Here is a 22,827-nt window from a genome sequence, read left to right on the forward strand (position 1 = left end):
TGAAAAATCGCTCAAAAATGATTCATATGCTCCTAAATAAATCAAAAAATGAACGAAAAGGAATGCGTTGTATTTCATTTTTAAAGCTGCATACGAGTTTCATTTTTCTTTTTCAGGTAGTTCAGAGTATGCCTAAACCAAATCGAGAGGTAAGAAATTTCAAAAATGTATCTATGTTGTACATATATGAGCGTAAATACAACACGTATTTCCATGCAAATGTATGTAAACACATAGGGGCCTAGCCAAGCACCGTTGGTCTAGACTAAGCTCCGTCAGGATCGGGAAGGACATCTTCGAACCGTTCGATACCAAACGAGATTTTACACAAGGCGACTCCCTATCGTGCGACTTCTTCAATCTGCTGCTGGAGAAAATAATTCGAGCTGCAGAACTTAATCGAGCAGGTACAATCTTTTATAAGAGTGTACAGCTGCTGGCGTATGCGGCTACGTTGGCTAGCTCATGTCCGAATGGACGAAAACACTCCAGCTCTGAAAGTATTCGACGCAGTACCCGCCGGTGGAAGCAGAAAAAGAGGAAGTCCAGACTCCGTTGGAAGCACCAAGTGGAGAAGGACCTGGCTTTGCTCGAATTATTCAATTGGCGCCACGTAGCGAAAGAAGACGCCGGTAAAAAATAAGATGTTGAGCTGAGTCGATTTAGCCATGTCCGTCTGTTTGTCTGTATATATACGAAATAGTCCCTCAGTTTTTAAGATATCGTTTTGAAATTTTGTAAACGGCATTTTCCCTTCAAGAAGCTCATTTGTCGGAACTGCTGATATCTGACCACTATAACATATAGCTGCCATACAAACTGAACGATCGGAATCAAGTTCTTGTATGGAAAACTTTCACATTTGACAATGTCTCTTCACAAAAGTTGGCAGAAGTTATGTTTTAAGATAATAATGTAATATACGAAGATATTGTTCAGATCGGCTTATTATAGTATATAGTTACCACACAAACCGAACGATCGGAATTAAGCGCTTGTATGGAAAACTTTCTCATTTGACGTGGTATTTTTACGAAATTTTACATGGATTACTGCTTAAGGTAATATCCGAAAAAAAGTGTTCAGATCGGATTACTATAGCATATAGCTTCCATACAAGCTGGATACATAGTTACTAAAAGAAATGTGAAGGGTATATTAGCTTCGATGCAGACGAAGTTAACGTTTTTTCTTGTTTCAATTAGTTTCTGCTGAGACACAATCAAAAAATTACATCGCATTGCCCATGATGCAACGGGCAACTGACAACTTTATTAGGTAGATACTGAACAGCTCATTTAGCATTTAAGCTGCCATTAAACATTTAAAAAAGTGAAAGGTTGCCAGAGCGAACAGACGTGTTTATTTTTGCTCCGTGTTCTTAATTATATTTTCTATTTATGCCGTGTGTCTGCGGCCATAGAGTTGATTGTGCTCAACCCAAGATCAGCTGCCAAAAATGCAATAAATTCTTTCATATGTAAATTTATCACAGGCTGATGTGGATTTTTTGCTTAAATCCAAAAATATGGTTTATTGCAGAGTGTTAACGGTAGTTCGGAGAAATTCAATACGTTCGCCGCCTGCGTCGCCAACAGTGCTCAATGCTCAGTTTTCTCTTATTGTAAACTCTCAACAACAAAGTTCTGAGCACTCAAGAAAGGAAGAACCTTTGCCGGAGCCTAATGATTTTAGTAAAGTAAATGTGTTGCTTAATTCTCTGATTCTAGAAGTTATCTCATTGAGAAGTGAACACTCGAAGGCGCTCACGTTAATACAACAACTGTGTTATATTGGATATTCCAAGCGAGCCAGGTCCTTCTCCACTTGGTCCTTCCAACGGAGTGGAGGTCTTCCTTTTCCTCTGCTTCCCCCGGCGGGTACTGCGTCGAATACTTTCAGAGCTGGAGTGTTTTTGTCCATCCGGATACCATGACGTAGCCAGCGTAGCCGCTGTCTCGAACAGCTCATCGTTCCATCGAATGCGGTATTCGCCGTGGCCAATGCGCAAAGGACCATACATTTTTGGAAGCTGAATTTACCGACCGTAGTGCCAAAGATACCTTCTTTGCCCACCCTGGCGTTAAAGTCGCCAAGCACGATTTTGACATCGTGGCGGGGGCAGCTCTCATAGGCGCGCTCCAACCGCTCTTAGATGGCATCTTTGGTCACATCGTCCTTCTCTTCCGTTGGGGCGTGGGCGCAAATCAACGATATGTTGAGGAACCTCGGCGATGGTCGTCATCAAAAAGGGGGTCTCTCATCCGAGGCTGATTGCTAATTTTCATTGGGGGTGTTTTTTTTACGTGACGGGTCTCAAACTCAGCGCACAACCCTATGCAGGGGATGTTTCGCTTTCTCACTTTAGTTCGCCTTCAAACGGATATTATTAGGCTACCCAGGCGATCAGAGAACTTTCCTCACTTGCGTGAACTTCTACACATGACTCCATCCGCATGTAGGGGTTTCACATAGTCTCATAAAGTTATAAGTTAGAACGATCCGAAAACATAGCGTTCAGAGTGCTATTTGCGTAAACTTATTTTAGTATGCAATCCAACAATAAATTTTTTACACTAGCATAAAAATTTATGATTTTGTGATTGTACAATGCTTTGTGACACGTTGTGAGTGCCCCAATTATATCTTTCGTTTTTAAAAATGTTAATGTTGACAGACAACATCTTTAATGTTATAAATTAATTAAGAAAGATACTAATATCAATGATCTTAAGAGGGTAAACTTTAAGTTAGGTACACCCCCATATTTTTTTAATTCCGTTTATACTTCTTTAGTATGGCCTTCTGGCATTAAGTTGCGCCCCTTTAAGTTTTTTCCAAAGAGAAGGGAAAACAGCGCTGCGGACTTGTTGATGCGCCTATTATTCACAACTTTACTCATCCGTGTTCTACACCTTCCCCTAATGGCTCTTGTCTTAAGGTGTAGTATCAAAATTTAACGGGTATTAGGTCTAAATCAAATATCTATTCGCAATTATTCTTCACAGTTGGATTTTGATTTTATCGTTATTGTTGAGACCTGGCTTAATTCTAGTTAATATGACAGTGAATATTTCGATTCAAATTTCTATTATGTGTTCCGTAAGGATAGACATCACGTAAAAACTTACTGTCTTAAAGGGTGTGGTGTCCACTTGGCAGTTCATCGCAAATTCCGCCCTCATTTAATAATGATTGATAATGATGATTCTATTCTTGACCAACTATGTATTTGTATCAATGACGCCCTGTTCATTGTAGTTTCATACATGCCTCCTAATAGTCCTCTGGAGTTGTATAATATGTATGCAAATAATATTTCCTCGCTGGTATTAAATAAAGTGAAACATAATAATATTTGTGTTCTGGGTGACTTTAATCTAAGCAATATTGTTTGGTCTGGTTGTTCCTATAGCCTTGCCCTTATTCTATCAAATTTTTCGTCTTCTCATGAGGTATTTCTCATTGTTAGCCTGCTTAGTCTCAACTTGATTCAACTCATATTCAAATATTCGACCTTCGTCAGCGATAATATAAAATTTATGTTCCTTGATATATAGTATTCTCTTCAATCACTCCAACTGCTATTCATAATGCTCCGTTAGCGTATGAGGTGGATACCTACCTTTTCGCTCCTGTCAAACCTATTGACGAGCTTGCAACAATCTGCTCATTGAGATTAAGTGGGATGATTTACTTTCTGGTCCAGATACTGCTAATAATTTTTCCATTTTTAAGAAATCAATTCAAAAATTTTGCCGTTACATTATGCCGGTTAAACATATACATACAACCGCATAAGCTGCTGTGGTATACTAAGGATCTCAAGCGCTTTAAAAATCTTAGAAATAAATACTACATAAAATTCTCTTCAACTAAATCTCATGATTTCTTTATCCAATTTCGGCACTACACAAAACTGTTTAATGATTTGGATAACTTTCCCTATAAAAGGTTTATTAAAAGCATGGAGTCTAACATTAAGTCGCAGCCTAAGTATTTTTGGATCTTTGTAAAATCTAGAAAAGCGTGGTCGGCCATTCCTTTTGATTACGCTTTTCAACTTGTTTGCTGAATTATTCAAATCAAATTATGTACACGATGAGCCTGGAACGACTTCCACTTTTTCGGCTATTAATTTTCCATCCATAAATTTTGGCACACTGTGTCTTTCGCAGAATGATATTGCCAAAGATATTTGTGATATTAACCCTTCTTTTAAATTGGATCTGGATGGGCTGCCGCCTGTACTTATAAAAAATTGTCTTGCCTTAGTATACACCTATCCTTAAAGGTGGTAGAAAGGATTTAGTCTCCAATTACAGGCCTATTTCTAAACTTTTTACAGTTTCGAAAATTTTTTAGTGTTCTGTTAAGAATAAATGATTTCTTGCGGAAAAATCAATATTTAACGTTAATCAGCATTGGTTTGTTTCTGTTCGCTCCACGGTGTAAAATTTAGCGGTTTTAGCGATCATTGCATGTTTGCCTTCTGCGCTGGATTTCAAGTAGATTGTGTTTACACAGCGTTCTCTAAAGCCTTTGATAAAGTTTCACACAATATTCTAATTGAAAAATTATCATCTTTAGGCTTTCACTCTATCTTTTTGCAGTGGATTAAGTCATATTTGCACAATAGACGATGTGTTGTTATTGTCGATTGGGTGTCATCCGATTCATTCACTGCGTCTTCGGGTGCCACATTTGACATTTCCTGTTGTTTATTTTTATACTCTCGCAACAATGTTGCTAAGGAGAGTATTATAGTTTTGTTCACATAACGGTTGTTTGTAAGTCCTAAAACTAAAAGAGTCAGATATAGGGTTATATATACCAAAGTGATCAGGGTGACGAGTAGAGTCGAAATCCGGATGTCCGTCCGTCTGTCCGTCCGTCTGTCCGTCCGCCCGTCCGTCTGTCCGTCCGTCCGTGCAAGCTGTAACTTGAGTAAAAATTGAGATATCGTCATGAAACTTGGTACACGTATTCCTTGGCTCCATAAGAAGGTTAAGTTCGAAGATGGGCAAAATCGGCGAACTGCCACGCCCACAAAATGGCGGAAACCGAACACCTATAAAGTGTCATAACTAAGCCATAAATAAAGATATTAAAGTGAAATTTGGCACAAAAGATCGCATTAGGAGGGGCATATTTGGACGTAATATTTTTGGAAAAGTGGGCGTGGCCCCGCCCCCTACTAAGTTTTTGTACGTATCTCGAAACTACTATAGCTATGCTAACCAAACTCTACAGAGTCGTTTTCTTCAGGCATTTCCATATACAGTTCAAAAATGGAAGAAATCGAATATTAACCACGCCCACCTCCCATACAAAGGTTATGTTGAAAATCACTAAAAGTGCGTTAACGGACTAACAAAAAACGACAGAAACACTAAATTTTACGGAAGAAATGGCAGAAGAAAGCTGCACCCAGGCTTTTTTTTAAATTGAAAATGGGCGTGGCCTCGCCCACTTATGGACCAAAAACCATATCTCAGGAACTACTCGACCGATTTCACTGAAATTCGGTATATAATATTTTCTTAACACCCTGATGACATGTACGAAATATAGGTGAAATCGGTTCACAACCACGCCTTCTTCCAATATAACGCTATTTTGAATTCCATCTGATGCCTTCTCTGTATAATATATACATTAGGAACCAATGATGATAGCGGAATAAAACTTTACACAAATACGGTATTTGAAAAATATGTAAATAACGGATAATGAAATCTCGATTATCACTTTATCATGCGAGAGTATAAAATGTTCGGTGACACCCGAACTTAGCCCTTCCTTACTTGTTTGCTAACGTTTTGCTATACGCAATGACTTAAAAATTTTCGCAATAATAAAGAACTGTGAAGATGTAATTAAACTTCAATATGATATTGATAGTTTTTATGAGTGGTGCCTGAAATCGAAGTTTTTCTAAACCTAGGTAAATGTTCACAAATCTCGTATGGGAGGGGACAAAGCATCTTACCTTCCAGTTACAATATTTCAAATTGCGTTCTAAAATGCGTAACAGAAATCAAAGATCTTGGAGTAATCTTTGACAATACATTTTCATTCATTAATCACTTCTAAAACATTTTCTGTGCTTGGCTTTGTCGGAATGCTTCCAATTTTTTTAAAATTATTATATACCTCTTTTGTTCGGTCAATCTTATAGTATGCTGTGTTCATTTGAAGAAGATATTGCCTATCATCAATTAATAGGATTGAACGCATTCAAAAGATTTTTCCTAAAGTGAATTTCGTTGCGCTAATTGATACGTCAAGGAGTTAAAATCATCGCGACTGTGGCGTTCAAAAAGTACAACTGACAATGAACATGGTCGTTTATATGCTTCAAAATCCATCTCCTCAACTATATCAAAACTGTTAGATATTGACCGAGAAGTAGTTGCATATACATAAAAATACAGTATGCCTAAAATTACCATTGGATCTCTGCACAATCGTCGAATCACAAAATACTCTCATCAACAGTATAAGTACATATGTATTTCCCGATGTACACACAAAACCGAATTCGAAAATTAGCAGTTCTTTAGGCGAGGGACCAGACGTATATCCCGTGATATAAATATTTCGTAAATATTTATTTTTTGCTTAAGTTATTGAAGGATGCAATTTAGAGCATGATAAAGTTGTTAAACTATTTTCTCATAAACTACTGGATGTTCTTGCTATATTATAGATAACGGTCCAATGGTTTAAATAAAAATATTTTACATAATTTTTTTTATACAATTGAAATTCTTCATATGTTCTTCACACTAATACAACTAAAAAGTACGTTACACAACGCGGATAATTTTCATGTTTTTGTTCATTCATGCGATCACAAAGATATTGAATTTTGAATTCTGGTCGATCATTGAATCGTTCAAAATAATGGAATTGCCGTGAGTTTTTTATTGCTTTTGTTTTATTCAGACACTTTTGAAATTTCTTTTTATGAGCATCATGATCTAGTTAACACGAAACCGAAATCTATGGTCTCAAAAGCCTTTTTCTGTCCATTCAAATAGCCTTTGAGCACTCCGTAAGTGGTTCCCTTTTTCACTTTTCTAGACCCGAATTTTTATACTCTTGCAACCAGTTGCTACAGAGTATTATACAGTTTTGTTCACCTAACGGTTGTACGTATCACCTACAAACTAATCGAGATAGATATAGGGTATGGGCGTAATCGGACCACTGCCACGCCCCAAAATCGCCATTAACCGAAAACATATAAAGTGACATAACAGCACTAAATTAAGATATGAAACTGTAATTTGGTACAGGAGATCGCAGTAGCAAGAAGTACTTGTGGAAACATTTTTTTAAAAAATTGAACATGGCTCCGCCCTCGAAACAACTTAATGTACATATCTCTTAAACCACTTAAGCTACAATAACCAAATTTGCTAAGTACAAATTTTATAAGAACTTCTGTCGACAGTGTGAAAATCGATGAAATCGGAAGATAACGGTACTGTTCAAAACTGCTAAAAGCGCAATAAATCCATAACTAATTACCCCATAGATATTACATTTTACCTCCGAGATGGTGTGAGAATTGGATGATGGGCGTAACAACGCCCACTTTTTGGTTAATCCCATACCTCAATACCCCACCAAACCAATTTTGTCCTATGTTACAATGTAAAATTATTCTATATAATACAATCAAAATTCGTTTTGATTATTTCACTTTCCAGTACACAAATTAGGAAGTAAATAATATAGCGGAATAAAACTTTGCAGTAATACTTCCCTTAAAGTAGGGCACCTTTTGACCAAAAATTGTCGAAATCAAACCAAAACTTTTCAAGACCCTAGATACCGAATAAGTGGACCCAAATATCTATAGCTGACTTTTGTCCGAAAATATCGGTTAATGTGTGAGATATATAATTGAAATTCAGGGATAATACTTCTCTCACAATGGTACGTCTGTGTTCCAAAAATTGCTCGAATCAGACCAATACTTTACTAATCTTCTATATACCTAATATAAAGATTTTCGAACTTCCAATTGACTTTATCGTGGATATATCAGCCAATATTTGAGCTATCTCAATAAAATTGGGAAATCGTGTTTTAATCATGATAATCTGTGTATTTGTGTGCCAAAAATGGATAAATTTGAGCGAAAGCTTGACCTAGCCCCCTTGTAACCATTGCCAGAATTTTCGAACATCCGGCTGGCAAGTTGCAAAAGTATAAAATGTTCGGTTCAACACAAACTTAGCCCTTCCTTACTTATTTTTCATATATATGTACATACATAATAATTGACAATAATTTAATTAACAAGTAATCTAATTACAGCTATTGATTATTTTCCCGTATCAATTCATGCCTTTCTTGAGGCAAAGATGTCGGAAACTTACGTAGCGCCACTGAGCATCAATGAATGTGCCGCACATTTTAAGAGCGGAAGGGGGGACAAAAAATTAAATATCTTTGGAATGGCATGAACGAACCTACATTTTTTTGCAGATTATTAAAGGTGAACATGTTTTGCGTTGCGTAACATACTTTTAAGATTTTTTTTTAGCGTGAAGAACAAGTAAAAAGTTTCAATTGTTAAAAAAAAAATTACGTAAATTATTATTATTTATGCAAGTGGATCGTGAAAAAATATCTATACATAGCACCGACATTTTTCTCTGACTTCACAAAATTTCATCTATTTATCTCAAGTAGTTTATGTGAAAATAATTTTTCACTTTTATCATCCTCTAAATTTCTACATTCAGTAACATTAACAAAAAATATAATTTTGACGAAATACTTATATCACGAGGTACAGATAGTGACAACAACTTGTGCTTTACAGCAGTTTACAGTCCCCCAAGACATCAAATAAAATTCCATAGCTATCTAGAACTGATCAATAGCCATAAAAACCGATTTATAATGGGTGGTGAGTACAATGCGAAACATACTTACTGGAGCTCAAGGCTTATAACCACAAAGGGCAGAGAATTATTGAAAGCTGTTTAATTGACTGGGTGCAGTATCATATCTACTGGAACACCAACTTATTGGCCAACAGGTCCACTTAAAACACCAAATCTTATTGATTTTTTCATTACAAAACATATCTACTCAAATTATATGTGCATTGAAAGCGGTTTGGATATGACCTTTGACCATTCACCAGTATATTTTACACTACACGAAAGTGTTGTTTTTAAGGAACCTCCACTGACTGGGAACACTTTAAGCAAATGATATCCAATGTTAATTGTCACATAATAATAAGTTGTAATTCCGAGCTAGATAACGAAATCAGGAATTTGACAAATACAATTCAATATGCAGCCTGGAGTAGTACACCAATTAAAGGAAACGTCACAGCAAGTCATAAGCATACCAAAGGAATTAAAGAAATGGTAGCATAACAAAAGCACTGACAAAAGTTGTCTTAAGGGGGTACTCTCATGTGAACGCCTACAGTTTACCACTTTTTAGGAAAATTTTTTTATGCGACAACAAAATTCTATCATTTTAATTTTTTAATATATTTTTATTTGTATTTTGAAATGTACAAAAACATTTTTTTTCTTTTTTTACATTTTTAATATATTTTTTTTTAAATCAAAGTAGTCCCCAACCAAAAAAAGTAGTTCACTGTTCATGGTGATAGCGGCTGTTCATGTTGTCTGAAATAAAAAAAATCTAATGGATTATTACTTAGTAGTTCTGCGGCTATCGTCCCTACCAAGAATTATCAATTTCATTAAAAAAAAATTCCGAACTTCAAAAAAAAGTCACGAAAATATTGTTTTTTTTTCGTTAAAAATCGTTTAAAAAATGAAAATATTTTCGAAAATAAACAATTCTGGTAGGGACGATAACTATAAATGAGTAGAAGAACATATGTAAATTCTAAAGCAATCGGTTGAATACTTTCAGAAAATGATGATTCGAGAAAAATGCGTTTAGAAACGTAGAAGCTGCAGACTTGTCATGGCGCCTGGTAGACAGTCGCTTACGACACGTCGGCGACTATGAGCTGTAACTTATCAAATACTATGAATTTCGGTCTGAATTTTTTCATAGCATGTTTTCAATAGGTTTTATTGTCAAAATATAAAAAAAAATAAAATCGATTTTTCGAAGCGATTAAATGAGAATACCCCTTTAACAAATTTTGTAAAAAACTTTCCAATAAGATAAAGTTATTTAAAAATATAACTCTCAGCTATTATCGGAAAAGTTTATCTAACGACCATAGGAATAATTATTTACTTTGGAAGTGTACAAACAATTTTTCTCTACCCGTAACTCAGCATCATCCAATCAGAAAAGCAGAACAGACATGGCCCAAGGGCGATATAGAGAAAGCAAATGTTTTTTCGGCATATCTTGGAGGTGTCTTCAAACCATATGACACATCCAATGCAGCAGAAATGGAACCTCATACTTACGAGAATTATACCGAAATTCCTCTAATAACTAACGATGACGTATGTGCAGAAATAAAAAACTGAAGTCTAAAAAATCGCCTGGGTTTGACCTTATTACCAGTAAAATACTAAAAAAGCTTCCTCACAACGTTACATGTAAAATTACTGCTATAATGAATGCTACTATAAATCTTCAATACGTATCTATTTATTGGAAAACTGCAGAGGTGATTATGTTCAATAAACCTGGTAAGCCAGCGCATGAAATTCGTATCGGCCCATATCTCTCCTGCCAATACTCTCAAAACTTTTGGAAAAACTGCTTGCTGTGCGTATTAACAACATAATTGAAGAGACGAAGCTGATACCGGCGCATCAGTTTGGCTTTCGAAAAAATCAATCCACTATTGACCAAGTAGTACATAGAATAACTCGAGATATTGAAAATGCCTTTGAAGAAAAAAAGTTTCCTCGGCCGTTTTCCTCGACGTGTCTAAAGCCTTTGATAAAGTTTGCCATGGCGGGCTGCTAAACAAAATAAAAATGTTTTTACCAAAATAATATTACAATATTTTAAAATCATATCTTTCGGACCGTTTTTTTCGAATTAAAAATGAATATATGTATGTACTATGACCCTGGACACAAAACTTAGATGAAGTACACATGTCAAAAAGAAAAAAAAACGAATTAGAAATAAAATTCAGAAACATGTATTGGCTATTGGGTAGAATCTCTGCATCATCCACATATAACAAAATTCTAGTCTACAAGCAGGTGTTCAGACCAGTTTGGACTTATGGGATACAGCTTTGGGGCTGCTTAAGCCCTAGCATTGTTGCACAAATCCAGCGATTTCAAAACAAAGTTTTAAGATGCACCGTCAATGCGCCTTGGTATGTTCGCAGTCACGATCTTGAACGCGATCTCGGAATTGACTCAGTTGCTGCATCAATCAACAAATGTGCATAGTCTCATATGGAAAGACTTTCTGACCATGTGAACACTGAAGCGAGGGCTCTTGTCACTCGAAGTAAATGGAAAGAAAGGCTTAAGCGCAAAAAACCGTATCACCTTATACAGTAACCAGATTCTCTGCAATTTATACACTGAGTACCATTAATTATTTTGTATTATACAGTAAGCAAAACAAATTGTTCGTTAGTTTATTTTATGCTAACTAGTTACAATGGAATTGAAATAAAAAAAATAAAAAACGGGGTATGCGTCTGGGCCCTCAGCTAATGAACCTCTAATTTCTAAAATCGGTGATTTTGCGAAATTTTCATGGACCACTTGACGTGGTTTGACCAAGGGGCTTAATTGTTTGTTATTGAGTTTGTGAATTTAATGGATATATCGAGCATGCCACCACACCGATAAGTTCGGGTGCAAACGGGCAAGGTTAGTCATATATAGTAAAGTCAGTCGGTTGTTCGAAAATCCTGATATTAGTTATATAGGGGCTAGGCGAAATTTTCACTAAAATTTATTTACTATTTTGGGCACAAGATACACTGTTATGAGTAAAACACGCTGTCTCAGTGATACCTGACATATTGGCCGAATATGCGGTACAAAATCACCGGAAGTTCGAAAATCACAATATTAAATTTATGGGGTCTAAGGGAAGTATTGGTCCGCCATAAGGTGGCGTTTATTGCCGCTATATTAATTGCTTCTTGATTGTGTACTGGAAACTGAACGAATCAAGTGGAATTTAAAATTGTGCTGTATGGGATGTTTCTTCTATTTTCACAATATGACACAAGAATGTAAGAGCAATGCCCCGTACTAAATTTTGTAGAAAACGGTTGGTAGCGTCCCGAGATATGGGATTTCATCAAAAAGTGTAAAAAGTTATATGTTTTCAGTTAATGGCGACTTTTGGGCGTGGAGATGGTCCGAGTATGCCCATCTACGAACTCGAAACTTGGTTTTGTACTAAGGAACCCACATACCAAGTTTCATCGAGACGGCCGGACGGTCAAACAGACAGACAGTCAACCGGATTTCAACTTTTCTCGTCAACTTGATCATTGATATATGTACATATATGTATACATATAACCCTATATCTATCTCGTCTACTTTTAAGTGATACACCGTTGGATGAACAAAACTATAATGCTCTGTAGCAACTTTTAGCAATTTTTACTTTTAATTTAATATTTAAGGCAAAAAATAATTTGCATTGGGATTCCAGTTTAAATCTTCCCCCTTACACTTACCGTTTAAAACTTATAAACTAGTCGCTCGTAAACTTATGAAGTCGGTTTGTAGCCCATCTTTCTTATCTGATATTAATTTTAACGTTCCCGATCGCTCCACGAGGCAATTTAGAACCTTACTTTTAAAATTTTCTACAACAAATTTTGAGTTAAACGAACCATTCCGCCGTATATGTCATGATTTCAATTCTCATTGCAGCACATTTGATCTAACACACTCACTCTTTACCATTAAAAAAATTATTTTATCTACTCTTAAAAGTAACACTTAAAAATAATAAACTTTAATCTAATTCTTAATTTTGGCTGTTGAAATTTTTGTTTCTGAGCAGCATAAGATCGCAATGCTTAAAACTCTCTTGCCTTTTATGACTCGGCTAATTCCGTTCGTTCGCGGATTGCGCCCCTCGCGTCGGTTGGGCGGGAGGAGGGAAATCGTTTGGGATTATAATTCAGAATTTGGTGCAAATGGTCTTGCATCTTTGCAATTGCAAATTAGCGAGCAAAGTGAATAGCGATGCACCTGCAAATTAGCAACAATAAAACGCCATTGTATTTTTTACTACACTGGTTTGCAATTTATCAACTGTCAAAAATAAAAACATTGTAAACAATAAAAAGTGGAGCGAAAAAGCAGTCTAGAATATACTGGATTTCTTGCACGAAGCTCCAGAAGTAAAAGTGAAATTTGTGCTATGTGTCGCATAAAAATATTTCTTACCTTCAATGTCCATAATTTATTTGGCAGCTTCATCAAATAAAGCGTCAGTTAATTTTTTCCTAAAACTTTTTTTCGGCATATTTTCCAATTTGTGCGAAAATTTTGTTTACAAACAATGGTTTTCTTCACCGATCAGCTGTGAATTAATGGTCTTTGCAAGGGTTGCACAGAAATCACAAAAAAGACGTTCACTGTTGATGGTAAATATTTGCAATTGCATAATTTTGCAAACTCAGATGTACAAGATTCTAAATTGCCTTAATGAAAAACATTAAGGGATCTTTTGAAGGAAAGTTCCAAAGCGAAAATTTATTGCTATCCCTATGATTCTTACAGATGTGCGTAGAATGACTAACTGGCCAACCGCTGTCAGATTAGATTAGATTTGGCTAGATAATGTTTTCCTACCAAACCATCCAGTTTGTTTCTATTTGTTCAAGACATACTGACCAAAAATTTTTACAGACCAATGCGATGAAAGATTAATCTTTTTGAGTGAAGCAAATTTAGGTATTGTAAAAAAATGGATAAAAATAAATTTCGTGTGCTGATAAATATTGTGTTTTGAAGGTCAAAAATACAGTTGAGGCTAAAACTTTGCTTGGTCACGGGTTTCCGCCCCAGAAAAATCAACCATCAAGGATGGGTATGTGAAATGTGCATCGAAGGCAGTGAACACAGTGGAAAAGGTTGTTACCGATGAAAAGGTCAAAATAGTTTTGGCTAACCGTAAGCACACTTTTGACCAAAAACAACAAAAAGTTGATGATTCGTGGTAGTGTTTCTAGATGCTCAACCGTAATAACCCCGAGTTTTTGCGCTGACATGTGACAATGCGTGAAAGCTGCCTCCATTACTTCACTCCGAATCCCAATCAACTTTCATCTAAGTGAAATGCAAGCGATGAACCCTCTCCAAAGCATGGAAAAACTCAACACTCGGCTGACCAGGCTATGATGTCTGTATTTTGGGATGCTCATGGAGTAATTTTTATTGACTACCTTGAAAAAGGAAAAGCCATCAACAACGACTATTACATAGCGTTATTGGACCATTTGAAGGATGAAATTGTCTTAAAACGACCACAAAAGTAAGGGCTGTTTCAGCAAGACGACACAGTGAAAACCGTGGCAAAAACCTTCGCTTCGAATTGTTTCCGGATCTGGCGTTTCTCCAGATTTAGCCCCAGCGACGACTTTCTTGCAATAATGTTCGCTGGGAAAAAACTATCATCCAAGCATAAAACCCCCGCATGCTTTTAGTATTAGTTATTTTTAAAAACATGTCCTTAAAAATGTTTCCTAAAAGGTTTGTCAGGTCAGCTAATATTTATATTAAAGTCAAGCAAATTAACTATTTATAATGAGATATTTAACTTAATGAGATATTTGATATTTACACAACTAAAGCGCTAAAGGTTATATATGGGTAAACATAAACCTGACGTCCCGCAATTTCTATACTGAGGATGAGATATTATGCCTCAGGTCTAGCCGAATTTTACTTATATTCCGCGCGTCATTATTTTTAAGGAAAACTGTCAATTAATTTCATTAATTTATTTAATTTCATATTGACCAACGTTAAACTCTTATTACTTTTATCATCTTGGGCTTGGAGTCTGCTAGACTAACAGAAATCATTATCAATTGTAAAGCAGCTAGAGGTACTTTTTTCAATAAACTTTTTTTGACAGATCACGCATTAGTAGTTAGTTCGAAAAAATTAGCGCCTAAACAAGGTTTACAAATCGTTCAACTTTATTACGAAAATGCGCGTTCTGTTAAGAATGTGTGCTGAATAGTACTGAGCGAACTATTCGCAAAACCATCACCCATCTTAAGACCTGGCTTTCATTATTGGATAATATTCGACTGAAAAGTTCCAAGAAGACCCGACGTTATCGAGCCACATTTTGTTAAGCGATGAGGCCCATTTGTGGTTCAATGTGTATGTAAACAAGCACAATTGCCGCATTTGAGACGAAGAGACCTTAAAGAGATTCAAGAGCAGCCATTTCATACAGAAAAAGAAACGGTTTGGTGTGGTTTGTGACTATTTGATGCTTAAAATTGAAGCTCGAGATCTCAGCTACATTTGGTTTCAAACAGATGGCGCCACATCACATCAATCAATAAATTTATTGAGAGACACTTCGGTGAGCAGATAACTTTTGGGGCCGACCGGTTGGCCACTAAGATCATGTGATATCACACCGTTAGGTTTTTCCGGTGGAGATCTAAAGTCCATGCGGACAATCCCGCTTCGATTCAGGCCTTGAAGCAAAACATCGCGCGTGTCATTCGCTCGTTACCAGTCGAAACGATAATGTTCTTTAGAAGGATAATAAGCATTCTGGCACAATTCTGATTTCTTTGTCGCCGCGATTTGAAGGTACTGTTGGAAAGAGGACAGCCTCCTGATTAAAAAATATATAGGGTTATAGGTACCGCAAACGCTTAGTTTACGAGATATTCGACCTTAAAGTTCAAAAATTTCTGAAATTCGAACATTTCAACAAGCTATTTTACTGCATTAAACACAATTTACTCACATTTTTCACTTTAGATAAATTAAATTAAACTGCAAAATTTTAAATAAATCCACATTTTACACTTTTAACAGTTTTTTTACCGAAGAAATTTTTAATCTAAAAACTACATTTTACACTCGTAGTGAACATCATGTGTGTGCAAAAAATTACGACGAAATGGAGCGTTCTTCTTCTTCTTCTGAATTGGCGTAGACACCGCTTACGCGATTATAGCCGTGTTAACAACAGCGCGCCAGTCGTTTCTTCTTTTCGCTACGTGGCGCCAATTGGATATTCCAAGCGAAGTCAGGTCCTTCTTCCTCTTCCTCTGCTTCCCCCGGCGGGTACTGCGTCGAATACTTTCAGAGCTGGAGTGTTTTCATCCATCCGGACAACATGACCTAGCCAGCGTAGCCGTTGTCTTTTAATTCGCTGAACTATGTCAATGTCGTCATATATCTCGTACAGCTCATCGTTCCATCGAATGCGATATTCGCTGTGGCCAATACGAAAGGACCATAAATCTTTCGCAGAATTTTTCTCTCGAAAACTCGTAACGTCGACTCATCGGTTGCTGTTATCGTCCAAGCCTCTGCACCATATAGCAGGACGGGAATTATGAGCGACTTATAGAGTTTGGCTTTTGTTCGTCAAGAGAGGACTTTACTTTTCAATTGCCTACTCAGTCCGAAGTAGCACCTGTTGGCAAGAGTTATCCTACGTTGGATTTCCAGGCTGACATTGTTGGTGGTGTTAATGCTGGTTCCTAAATAGACGAAATTATCTAAACTTCAAAGTTATGACTGTCAACATTGACGTGAGAGCCAAGTCGCGAGTGCGACGACTGTTTGTTTGATGACAGGAGATATTTCGTTTTGCCCTCGTTCACTGACAGACCCATTTTCTGTGCTTCCTTGTCCAGCCTGGAGAAAGCAGAACTAACGGCGCAGCTGTACACTCTTATAGAAAATGGTACCTTCTCTATTTAGGTCTGCAGCTTGAACTATTTTCTCCTGAAGCAGGTTGAAGAAGTCGCACGATAGGGAGTCGCCTTGTCTGAAACCTCGTTTGGTATCGAAAGGCTCGGAGAGGTACTTCCCGATCCTGACGGAGCTTTTGGTGTTACTCAACGTCAGTTTACACAGCCGTATTAGTTTTGCGAGGATACCAAATTCAGACATCGCGGCATAGAGAGAGCTCCTTTTCGTGCTGTCGAAAGCAGCTTTGATATCGACGAAGAGGTGGTGTGTGTCGATTCCCTTTTCACGGGTCTTTTCCAAGATTTGGCGCATGGTGAATATCTGGTCGGTTGTTGATTTGCCAGGTCTAAAGCCACACTGATAAGGTCCAATCAGTTTGTTGACGGTGGGCTTTAATCTTTCACACAATACGCTCGATAGAACCTTATATGCGATGTTGATTAGGCTAATCCCACGGTAGTTGGCGCAGATTGTGGGGTCTCCTTTTTTATGGATTGGGCATAGCACACTTATATTCCAATCGTTGGGCATGCTTTCGTCCGACCATATTTTACAAAGAAGCTGATGCATGCTCCTTATCAATTCTTCGCTGCTGTGTTTGAATAGCTCGACCGGCAATCCGTCGGCCCCTGCCGCTTTGTTGTTCTTCAGGCGGGCAATTGCTATTCGAACTTCTTCATGGTCGGGCATTGGAACGTCTGCTCCATCGTCATCGATTGGGGAATCGGGTTCGCCTTCTCCTGGCGTTGTGCGTTCACTGCCATTCAGCAGGCTGGAGGAGTGTTCCCTCCATAATTTAAGTATGCTATGGGCATTGGTCACTAGATCACCTTTGGGGGTTCTATAAAAGTATGCTCCGGTCTTGAAACCTTCTGTAAGCCGCCGCATTTTTTCGTAGAATTTTCGAGCATTGCCCCTGGCCAGCTTATCAAGCTCTTCGTACTAACGCATTTCAGCCTCTTTTATTTTCTATCTACAAATGCGCCTCGCTTCCCTTTTCAACTCTCGGTATCTATCCCATCCCGCACGTGTTGTGGTCGATTGTAACGTTGCGAGGTAGGCAGCCTGTTTTCTCTCCCCGTCGTACCAGCTGTTCTTTTGCACTTTCCGAAAACCAATGGCTTCGGTTGCAGCTGTGCATAAGGAATTTGAAATGACGTTCCACAGTTCCTTATACCGAGTTGTTGACGAGTGCTCTCAGAGAGCAGGAGTGCAAGCCGAGTAGAAAATCGTTCGGCTGTCTGTTGTGATTGCAGCTTCTCGACGTCAAACCTTCCTTATGTTTGTTGGCGTGCGTTTTTTGCTGCACAGAGGCGGGTGCGAATCTTGGCTACAACAAAATAGTGGACCGAGTCGATGTTAGGACCTCGGAGCGCACGCACATCTAAAACACTGGAGACGTGTCTTCCGCCTATCACAACATGATCGATCTGGTTGGTAATTTTTCGATCCGGAGACAGCCAGTTAGCTTGATGAATCCTTTTATGCTGAAATCTAGTACTATAGATAACCATATTTCGGGCCCCGGCGAAGTCAATCAGCCTCGACCCATTTGGAGAAGTGTCGTCGTGGAGGCTGAATTTACCGACCGTAGTGCCAAAGATACCTTCTTTGCCCACCTTGGCGTTAAAGTCGCCAAGCACGATTTTGACATCGTGGCGGGGGCAGCTCTCATAAGCGCGCTCCAAGCGCTCATAGAAGGCAACTTTGGTCACCTCGTCCTTCTCTTCCGTCGGGGCGTGGGCGCAAATCAGCGATATGTTGAAGAACCTCGCTTTGATGCGGATTGTGGCTAGACGTTCATTCACCGGAGTGAATGATTGTACTCGGCGACGGAGTCTCTCTCCCACCACGAATCCAACACCAAACTTGCGCTCCTTTATATGGCCACTGTAGTAAATGTCACAATGACCTACTGGTCTCTGTCCTTGTCACGTCCATCGCATTTCTTGGACGGCGGTGATGTCAACCTTTATATTCGCGAGGACGTCAACCAGCTGGGCAGCGTCACCTTCCCAATTAAGGGTCCGGACATTCCATGTGCATGCCCTCAAATCGTAGTCCTTATTTCGTTTACCATGGCCGTCATCAAAAGGGGGGGTCTCTCATCCGAGGCTTGTTGCTTCCTTTCATTGGGGGTGTTTGTTTACGTGGCGGGTCCCAAACCCAGCGCACAACCCTATGTAGGGGATGTTTCGCCTTCCCACATTAGCTCGCCTTCGAACGGATGTTCTTAGGCTACCCAGAAGATACTTGGTCAAAGACCGGAAGTACTGAGCTGCTTGAGCCATGTGTAAAAGAATCGTTTCTGGCCACTCCCAAGTAAATGGCGATCAGAGAACTTTCCTCACTTGCGCGAACTTCTACACATGACTCCATCCTCCTGGAGCGTTGCCATGTGATAATAAGGAAATTCGCTGAAATTCCTTTTTTCCCAAAAATTCCTCTATCCATTTACAGAAAATAATCAACAAAGTCGTTTGTTAGAGATTAATATAAATAGCGTCAACTCTTTGGTAGAATTGTGCCAATACTTCGACACAATTTCTAACGAATTACAGTGGTGTAATTTTGTGTCAATATGTTTTGTACTTCCTTCAATTTTTCAGTTAAAAACGATATGCGAAGCAGTTCATTCAGACGTTCCAGCAATAGTCAGCTTTAAACGTAACATATCAACATATATCAAAAGCTATGAGATATGTGACCTGGTCTACGGAAAGGGGGCTTAGGTGTCAAAAAAAGGAAAACAATTAATGAGATAACGAGAAACTGACGATTGCTTTTCCTAGAAAACTAGTTTTCGCACGTTAGCTCCCTTTTCGTAGACCAGGTCTCATATGTTGATATTGAAGCTGTGAAGAATTTCTGCATTGATGAGATATCAGGCAATATTGAGTTTTACTCGTCCGAACACAATGAGACCCCACAAATTCCATCTTCACCAATTACTTCAACATCAAATACGTCTTCATCTGCAAATGACCTGAATTTCTTTTTTCCAAATATTTCAAACATGGGCGCACAAGAACGTATCGAAGATGAGATAGATCGATATTTAACAGAAAGAGTACAATTTGATAATGACTTTGACGCAATTCAATGGTAGAAGCAACATAAAACTAACTTTCCACGCATATCACAATTTGCACCTAAAATATTAACTATACCTGCAAGTAGTGCGGCGCCTGAACATGTATTTTCTTTGGCAGGCAATCTAATAACTGATAAAAGAAATCGATTTGCACCCAAAAGCGTAGATAATATAATATTCCTGAAATCTACTTGTATATTTAAGACTAATTAATACTACAATAAAACCTTAGAAACGTTAAAACCAAAAATATGCAATGAAATTGCAAAGTAATTTTGTGCAATACCTCAATCTAAGGATATATTTCGGAGCTACATACTTATAGTATATGTGTGTACATAAATCTTGAAGAAAATTTTATGTTTAGTATTTTTATTTCTTACTGACATCCTTATATGGTATCCAATCGACAGGAATTGCGAAAATCTTTATATTAGCGGACGTATTGACCAGATTAGTTGCACGCTATTATATTTCAATAATATATCTATATAATTTACCAATAGATCAACATTAGTTATCTAATTTTACGCATTTATTTATCGACTTACTGGACTTTTAGTAGTTTTAAACATAACCGTTACATGGGGAAAGGCAGGGTATAATTCAATTTCGAAAATAGTTTTCTTGAGCATTTTTGGTTTAATAAGCTTAAGGGATCGTCTCAGTTTGAAATTTTCGAAAAGTCGATTTTTTGTTGCATTATCGTATAGTGTACACTGTAATAAGCATTCTATCAAATTTTTAAATCCACATTCTTATTATTACGGTCGCTACAGCGTTTCTTATAGAAAAGGAACAGAGAACATAGCTACTCCAATCTTTAAAAGCGTTTTTCTCAGAATGGTGGTTTTCAAAACTGTTTCGACTCTCAAAGGGAGAGTTTTGAAGATATCTAGTACCAATTTGGACATAATAATGGGTTGTCAAAAAGTCTTGCGGTATTTTCGCTAGTTGGCGCTGAAAGCGCGTAGTTCAAGTTTTATTCGTCGCATCGGGTCATGCTATACCTTTTTGAGAAGCTCATTTCACGCGCTAACACGTGTTTGATTGATTGTCGTTTCTTTTAAGTCGTTCGTGAGATATAGCGTCGCAAACATGGAGCAAAATAAAGAGAAAATACGGCATATTTTACAGTACTACTACGATAAAGGCAAAAATGCATCTCAAGCCGCGAATAAAATTTGTGCAGTTTATGGACCCGATACAGTTCCATTTCCACCGCACAACGATGGTTTCAACGTTTTCGTTCTGGTGTAGAGGTGGTCGAAGATGCGCCACGCTCCGGAAGGCCTGTCGTCGAAAATTGCGATAAAATCGCTGAATTGGTCGAAAGAGACCGGCATAGTAGCAGCCGTAGCATCGGTCAAGAGCTGGGCATGAGTCATCAAAAATTCATTTCAATTTCAATAAAAAAAAATAATTCAATAAAAATACCGCAAGGCTTTTTTGACAACCCATTATTTTTATTTTTTACCGAAATGAACTGAAGTGTGTTATTTTGTTTTTTGTTAATAATTCAAGTAATTTGTATACCATTAAACTGACGTGATTTTTATTTTTAATTTTAATTCCATTGAAAGGAACTGAATTATCATTTTATAAAATAAAATGTAATATTATAAGTGATAACATGAATGTAAGTATGTATATGTGACTTTTTTTTTAATAATAGAAAAAATTAATACAAAATATGAAAACCCCGTTTTTTATTTCATTATATCTAGTCATTATTAGATTCTAATATAATAGATTCTAGTATCTCTTTGTAATTTGACTATGTCATAATGTGATATACAGAGAAGCAAGCCAAGCCAAGTGTGAGCGATAAGTGATTGTGAGACATGTCCACACTCATTATTACGCAAGCAAGCCATGTGATTGTGAGAATATAATATTTTGAGTGAGAGCAAGTATGAGTGAACAATGGGGGTGATTCATGAATTTGAGAGTATAATCATAAGCCAAGTATTCACTGCAGATCACTGGTATGTATATATATAGTATATAAAAGAAAGTCGCATTAATTACACCATTTATAACTCAAGAACGGCTGAACCGATTTGGCTTAAAATTCAATACAACTCATAAATACAAAAATTATATTTCAAATCATAACCATTTGATCAAAATTGATGTAAGCATCATTTGAAAATTTTAGTAATTCAAAAATAGAAAGAAATAAGTAAAAATTTTCATATTCATACATCTTTAGTATATGGGTTATACTGATTTTGCTTCTGAACCAGGCAGTTTTTTTTTAGGACGAACAAATTAATTGAGTTACGCGAATTACTAAGAACGTGTCTGTGCCTAAGTGAATTTAAAAGATGCCGGTTAAGAAAACGTAAAAAAGGGGGAAAGTATGTACATATATGTAGTTAAAATTAATCTCGAAAATTCATAGTAATTGAGTATTGTAATACATTTGTAAAGATGATGTTTTTGGTAATATAAAAATGGTAAATATTTTACATAATATAGAAAAACATTTTATAATTTATTCAATTATTGTCTAATTCACTTTATTAAAAAATTTCTTAATATATTTGATTTTAGATTTATAAAGTCACTTGATGCTTATTATTATTCAATTAATTCAAATATTATGACAGAAAATAGCAAAAAAGACAAAAAAAAAAAACACATGCGGGAGCTGCAGCACATGAAAATTTTCATTAGCTCCGCTCTGCTACCGCTCCCAAATTTTTGCTACCGCTACGCCAGAGCATAGCACATCATTTAATTTTTTGCTCTCGCTACAGCTATAGTTTTTTACCTAACAAAACTCGGAGCAGAGCAGAGCACATACTTTTACATTGTTATGCTAAGACTATGGCTATGTTC

General features: G+C 37.1%; 1 protein-coding gene across 18 annotated transcripts in view; it reads left to right on the forward strand.

The window, feature by feature from the left end:
- The window catches only part of LOC120780291 (FERM domain-containing protein 8), a 285,052-nt gene that overhangs the window by 18,049 nt on the left and 244,176 nt on the right, over positions 1–22,827 (forward strand). The window contains exon 1 of one of the 18 annotated variants that reach the window (XM_040112575.1): positions 131–149. The exons of the other annotated variants lie outside the window; for them this stretch is intronic. The gene's annotated coding sequence lies outside the window, so the exon portion shown is untranslated. Of the gene's footprint in view, positions 1–130; positions 150–22,827 lie in introns of those variants that run through there. 18 annotated transcript variants of the gene reach the window in all.

Source organism: Bactrocera tryoni, unplaced genomic scaffold, assembly GCF_016617805.1.
Source record: "Bactrocera tryoni isolate S06 unplaced genomic scaffold, CSIRO_BtryS06_freeze2 scaffold_25, whole genome shotgun sequence".
Classification (NCBI taxonomy): Eukaryota; Metazoa; Arthropoda; class Insecta; order Diptera; family Tephritidae; genus Bactrocera; species Bactrocera tryoni.